This window comes from Eulemur rufifrons, chromosome 27 (assembly GCF_041146395.1).
Source record: "Eulemur rufifrons isolate Redbay chromosome 27, OSU_ERuf_1, whole genome shotgun sequence".
Taxonomy (NCBI): Eukaryota; Metazoa; Chordata; class Mammalia; order Primates; family Lemuridae; genus Eulemur; species Eulemur rufifrons.
The window spans coordinates 4045007-4052558 of NC_091009.1; positions in this window are offsets into that span (position 1 = coordinate 4045007).

A 7552-nucleotide genomic window follows, 5' to 3' on the forward strand; every position below is an offset into this window, starting at 1 on the left:
TTCTACTCAAAGTCATGGAAGCTAAATAACCTTCTCCTGAACAATCATTTTATAAATGAAGAAATCAAGTCAGAAATCAAAAGATTCTTTGAATTAAACGACAAAGGAGATACAACTTATCAAAATCTGTGGGACACAGCTAAAGCAGTCCTGAGAGGAAAATTTATTTCCATAAATGCCTATACCAAAAAGACAGAAAACTTACAAATAGACAATCTAATGAATAGACTCAAAGAGCTGGAGAAGAAAGAAGAGACCAAACCCAAACCCAGCAGAAGGAAATTATTAAGATTAAATCAGAACTAAATGAAAAGGACCATAAGGGAGCATAAGGGAGATTAAACCAAACCATAACGGAGATTAATAAAACCAAAAGTTGGTTCTTTGAAAAAATAAACAAAATTGACACACTTCTGGCTAAACTAACCAAGAGCAGAAAAGAAAAATCTCTTATAACCTCGATCAGGAACACGAAAGGAGTAATCACGACTGATGCCACAGAGATACATGATATCATCTATGAATTCTACAAAAATCTTTATGCACACAAATTAGAAAACCTGGAGGAAATGGACAAATTCTTATAAACACACAGCCTTCCCAGGCTCAACCAGGAAGAAATAGAATTCCTGAATAGACCGATATCTAGATCTGAAATTGAAACAGCAATAAAAAACCTTCCCAAAAAGAAAAGCCCTGGACCAGATGGGTTCACACCTGAATTCTACCACACCTACAAAGAAGAACTGGTGCCCATCGTACATAAACTATTCTCCAATATAGAGAAGGATGGGATTCTCCCCAACACTTTTTACCAAGCCAACATAATCCTGATACCAAATCCAGGAAAGGATGCAACTAAAACAGAGAACTATAGACCAATTTCTCTTATGAATATAGATGCAAAAATTCTCAATAAAATTCTAACAAATCGAATCCAAGTGCTTATCAAAAAAATAATCCATCACGACCAAGTGGGCTTCATCCCAGAGATGCAGGGATGGTTTGACATATGGGAATGTAATTCATCACATAAATAGAAGCAAAAATAAAGATCAGATGATCCTCTCAATAGATGCAGAGAAAGCATTTGACAAAATTCAACACCCTTTTATGATAAGAACACTTAACAAAATAGGCATAGATGGGGCCTATATAAAAATGATACAAGCCATATACGACAAACCCTCAGCCAACATCATACTGAATGGGGAAAAACTGAAAGCATTCCCACTTCAAACTGGAACCAGACAAGGCTTACCACTGTCCCCATTACTTTTCTACATAGTATTGGAAGTCCTTGCAAGAGCTATCAGGCAAGAGAGCAGAATCAAGGGAGTTGAAATAGGGACAGAAGAGATCAAACTCTCACTCTTTGCTGATTATATGATGTTATATCTATAAAACCCCAAGGTTTCAACCAAGAGACTCCTGGAATTGATCAATGAATTCAGTAAAGTCTCAGGATACAAAATCAATACACACAAATCAGAGGCATTCATATATGCCAATAACAGTCAAATGGAAAACCAAATTAAGGACTCAATACCCTTCAAAATAGCAACAAAGAAAATAAAATACCTAGGAATTTATTTAACTAAGGAGGTAAAGGACCTCTATAGGGAGAACTATGAAACACTGAGGAAGGAAATTGCAGAACATGTAAATAGGTGGAAAACCATACCATGCTCATGGATCGGTAGAATCAACATTGTTAAAATGTCTATACTGCCCAAAGTTATCTACAGATTCAATGCAATCCTTATTAAATTACCAACATCTTTTTTCACAGACATAGAAAAAATAATTTTACGCTTTGTATGGAACCAGGGAAGACCCCGTTTAGCAAAAGCAATCTTAAACAACAAAAACAAAATGGGAAGTATTAATTTGCCAGACTTCAAACTATACTACAAGGCTGTGGTTCTTAAAACAGCCTGGTACTGGCACAAGTGCAGGGACACAGACCAGTGGAACAGAACAGAAAACCCCAATATAAAACCATCCTCATATAGCCATCTAATCTTTGACAAAGCAGACAAAAACATACTCTGGGGAAAAGATTCCTTATTTAATAAATGGTGCTGGGAAAACTGGATATCCACATGTAGAAGACTAAAACAGGACACATAACTCTCACCCCTCACAAAAATCAAATCACAGTGGTTAACAGACTTAAACCTAAGGTCAGAAACTATTAGAATTCTAGAAGAAAATGTAGGAAAGACTCTTACAGACATTGGCCTAGGCAAAGAATTTATGAAGAAGACCCCTAAAACAATCACAGCAACAACAAAAATAAATAAATGGGACCTGATCAAATTAAAAAGCTTCTGCACAGCCAAAGAAACAGTCACGAGAGTAAATGGACAACCTACAGAATGGGAAAAAATTTTCGCATACTACACATCAGATAAAGGACTGATAACAAGAATCTATTTAGAACTCAGGAAAATCAGTAAGAAAAAATCAAACAACCCTATCAAAAAGTGGGCAAAGGACATAAATAGAAATTTTTCAAAAGAAGATATAAAAATGGCTAACAAACATATGAAAAAGTGTTCAACATCTCTAATCATCAGGGAAATGCAAATCAAAACCACAATGAGATATCACTTAACTCCAGTGGGAATGGCCTTTATCAAAAAGTCCCAAAACTATACATGTTGGTGTGGGTGTGGGGAGATAGGTACATTCATACACTGCTGGTGGGACTGTAAACTAGTGCAGCCCCTGTGGAAAGCAATGTGGAGATACCTTAAACAGATTCAAGTAGACCTACCATTCGATCCAGCAATTCCATTATTGGACATCTACCCAGAAGAACAAAAGTCATTCTATAAAAAAGACACCTGCACCTGAATGATTATAGCAGCACAATTCACAATCACAAAGATGTGGAAACAACCCAAATGCCCATCAATTCATGAATGGATTAGCAAAATGTGGTATATGTATACCATGGAATATTACTCAGCTATTAGAAATAATGGCGATATGGCATCTCTTTGGTTCTCCTGGAGAGAGCTGGATCCCATTCTATTAAGTGAAGTATCCCAAGAATGGAAAAATAAGCACCACATGTACTCACCAGCAAATTGGTTTCCCTGAGTGCACATTTGGGAACAACACCAATTGGGTATCGGACAGAGGTTGGGGCCGGGTGGAAGGGATGGGTGTATACCTACTTGATGAATGTGATGTGCACTGCCTGGGGAATGGACACCCTTCAAGTTCGTTTTTTTTTTTTTTGTTTTTTTTTGAGACAGAGTCTCACTCTGTTGCCCAGGCTAGAGTGAGTGCCGTGGCATCAGCCTAGCTCACAGCAACCTCAGACTCCTGAGCTCAAGCAATCCTCCTGTCTCAGCCTCCCGAGTAGCTGGGACTACAGGCATGCGCCACCATGCCCGGCTAATTTTTTTCTATATATATTTTTAGCTGTCCATATAATTTCTTTCAATTTTTAGTAGAGATAGGGTCTCGCTCTTGCTCAGGCTGGTCTCGAACTCCTGAGCTCAAACGATCCGCCCACCTCGGCCTCCCAGAGTGCTAGGATTACAGGCGTGAGCCACCGCGCCCGGCCACCCTTCAAGTTCTAACTGGGGGGGATGGGGTGGGGGAGAGAAGGGGTGCACACCTACATGATGAATGTGATGTGCACTGACTAGGGAATGGACAAAATTGAAGCTCAGAATCGGGGGAAAGGGGAGGCATGGGGAATGTATATAGCCTGATCTTTTGTACCCCCATAATGAGCTAACAAACAAACAAACAAACAAAAAAGAATCGTTTGATTCATCAGCTGGGAATACACCATGGTTCTTTAAAGACCTCTATGCGTGGGCCCAGGTAACTGGCTAGTTCCAAGAAGTATGCCACAGAGCTTTTGAAATAACCACTAGGTTGAGAATTATTTGCTAGTTTTTGCACCACCTTTCACCATAATTGTGATAAGGTTCGTCCGTGCCTCCTTCAACCCAAGATGGCTGGGGCGGACAAAACTATGCTGAGGCCTAGTTCACTTGGTGTTGCCGATAGTTGGTACTGGAGCCTGGCAAGAAGCCATGCTATTAAGAGTCATTCCACCATCCTTTCTCCATCATTTTAAAAGGCAGAACACCTTTTTCCAGTTATCATAAGAATGAGTTGCTGGAGGGGACGTTTTTGAGTGGGGTCGGGTGGTGCGTTGAGGGGAAGGCTCTCTGTCTGTCTGGTGGTTTGTCTTTATTATGCCCAAAGAGGAGAGGTGGGCATGTGTGTGGCAGGTGAAAAGTACGGATCCTGTTTCAGTCTTAGACTGAAACAGGATCCGCACTTTTCAGCCAGTTCCTTTACGAATCCTTTGATTCATCAGCTGGGAATCCACCATGGCTGTCGAGACCCCTCTATGTGTGGGCCCAGGTAACTGGCTAGTTCCAAGATGTATGCCGTAGAGCTTTTGAAATAACCACTACGTTGAGAATTGTTTGCCAGTTTTTGCAGCACCTTTGACCATAATTGTGATAAGGTTCATCTGTGCCTCCTTAAACCCAAGCAGGCTGCCACGGACAAAACTATGCTGAGGCCTAGCTCCCTTGGTGTACCGATACATTTTACTGGAGCCTGGCAAGAAGCCAATTTTTTTAAGTACAATTCCACCGTCTTTTCTCCATTATTTTAAAAGGCAGTGCACCTTTAGCCAGTTAGCATAAAGATGAGTCACTGGAGCGGCTTTTTGTGGGGGGTTGGGTGTGTGTGGGAGGGCAGGCCCTCTGTCAGTCCGGTGGTTTGTTTTTATTATTCCCAGAGAGGAGAAGCGGGCATGTATGTGGCAGGTGAAAACTTTGGATCCTGTTTCAGTCTGAAACAGTATCTCCGCTTTTGAGCCTGTTCCTTTTGGAATCCTTTAATTCATCAGTTGGGAATCCACCATGGTTCTCTAGACCTCCCTGAGCGTGGGCCCAGGTAACTGGCTAGTTCCAAGAAGTATGCCGCAGAGCTTTGGAAATAACCACTACATTGAGTATTATTTGCCAGTTTTTGCAGCAACTTTCACAATGATTGTGAAAAGGTTAGGCAGTGCATCCTGAAACCCAAGCTGGCTTCCACAGAAAAAACTACGGTTAGGCCAATCTCCCTTGGAGTTGCCGATAATTGGTACTGGTCCGTGGCAAGAAGCCATTCCTTTAAGTATCATTCCACCTTCCTTTCACAACTATTTTAAAAGGCAGAGCACCTATTGCCATTTAGCTTAAGGATGAGTCGCTGGAGGAAACGTTTTTGTGTGGGGTGGGAGAGGTAGAGCCAGGCCCTCTGTCAGTCCAGTGGTTTGTTTTTATTATCCCCGGAGAGGAGAAGTGGACATGTGTGTGGCAAGTGAAAAGTGTGGATCCTGTTTCAGTCTTAGACTGATACAGGATCGGCACTTTTCATCCTGTTCCTTTAAGAATCCTTTGCTTCATCAGCTGGGAATCCACCATAGTTCTCTACACCCCACTATGTGTGGGCCCACTTAACAGGCTAGTTCAAAGAAGTATGCCACAGAGCACTACCATGGAAATTATTTGCCAGCTTTTCCAGCACTTTTACCATAATTTAGATAAGGTTCATTTGTGCTTCCTTAAACCCTAGATGGCTTCCATGGACAAACCTATACTGAGGGTTCTCTCGCTTGGTGTTGCCAATACTTGGTACGGGAGTCTGACAAGAATCCAGTCTTTTAATTATCATTGCACCATCCTTTCTCCCTTATATTAAAAGGTGAGCAACTTTCGGCAGTTAGCATAAGGATGAGTCAATGGAGGGGATGGTTTTGGGTGGGATCGGGGTGGTTTGGGGGACAGTCCCTCTGTCAGTCTGGTTGTTTGTGTTTATTATGCCCAGACAGGAAAGTGGATATATTTGTGGCAGGTGAAATGTGCGGATCCTGTTTCAGTTAGACTGAAACAGTATCCGCACTTTTCAGCTGGTTCCATTAAAAATCCTTTGATTCATCAGCTGGGAATCCACCATGGTTCCTTAGAACCCTCCATGCATGGGCCCATGAACTGGCCTGTACCAAGATGTATGCTGCACAGCTTTTGAGATAAACACTACGTGTAGAATTATTTGCCAGTTTCTGCAGCACATATCACCATAATTGTGATAAGGATCGGCTGTGCCTCCTTAAACACAAGATGGCTGCCACGGAGAAAACTATGCTGAGGCCTAGGTCACTTGGATTTCACGACACTTGTTACTGGAGGCTGGAAGGAGGCCATTCTTTTAAGTATCATTCCACCATACTTTCCCCATTATTTTAAAATGCACGGAAACCTTTGCAAGTTAGCATAATAATTAGTAGCTGGAGGGGACATTTTTATTTGTGGGGTCGGTGTGGGTGGGGGGCGCAGGCCCTCTGTCAGTTCGCTGGATTGTTTTTATTTTCCCCAGACCGGAGAAGTGGGCATGTGTGTGGCAGGTGAAAAGTTCGGATCCCGTTTCTGTCTTAGACTGAAACAGAAACCGCACTTTTCACCCCGTTCCATTAAGAATCCCTTGCTTCATCAGCTGGGAATCCACCATGGGCCTCTAGACTGCTCTATGCGTGGGCCCAGTTAACTGGCTAGTTCAAAGAATTATGCCGCAGAGCTTTTCAAGTAACCACTACCATGAGAATTACTTGACCGCTTTTGCAGCACCATTCACCATAATTGTGATAAGGTTCATCTGTGCCTCCTTAAACCCAAGATGGCTGCCAGGGACAAACGTGTGCTGAGGCCTAGGTGACTTGCTGTTGCGAATACTTGGTATGGGAGTCTGGCAATAAGCCAGTCTTTTAGGTATAATTCCACCATTCTATCTCCATTATTTTAAAAGGCAGAGGACGTATTGCCAGATAGCATAAGGATCAGTCGCTGGAGGGCACGATTTTGTGTGGGATGGTGGGGGGCGGGGGCAGGCCATCTGTCAATCCGATGGGTTGTTTTTGTTATCCCTAGAGAGGAGAAGTGGGCATGTGTGTTGCAGGCAAAAAGTCAGAATCCTGTTTCAGTCAGGATCTGCACTTTTCAGCCTGTTCCTTTAAGAATCCTTAGATTCATCACCTTGGAATCCACCATGGTTCTCTAGACCCCTCTATGCGTGGGCCCAGGTAACTGGCTTCTTCCAAGAAGTATGCCACAGAGCTTTTGAATTAAACAGTACGTTGAGAATTATTTGCCAGGTTTTCAGCACGTTTCACCATAATTATGATAAAGTTTGTATGTGCCTCCTTAAACCCAACATGGCTGCCACGGGCATAACTATGCTGAGGCGTAGCTGACTTGGTGTTGCCTATTTGTGTTAGTGGAGACTGACAAGAAGCCATTCTTCTAAGTATCACTCCACCGTCCTTTCTCCATTGTTTAAAAATGCAGGGAAATTTTGCAAGTTAGCATAATAATTAGTAGCTGGAGGGGAATTTTTTTGGGGGGGATCTGCATGGGTGGAAGGGGGGCAGGCCCTTTGTCAGTTCGCTGGTTTGTTTTTATTATCCCCAGAGAGGAAAAGTGGGCATGTGTGTGGCAGGTGAAAAGTGTGCGTCCTGTTTCAG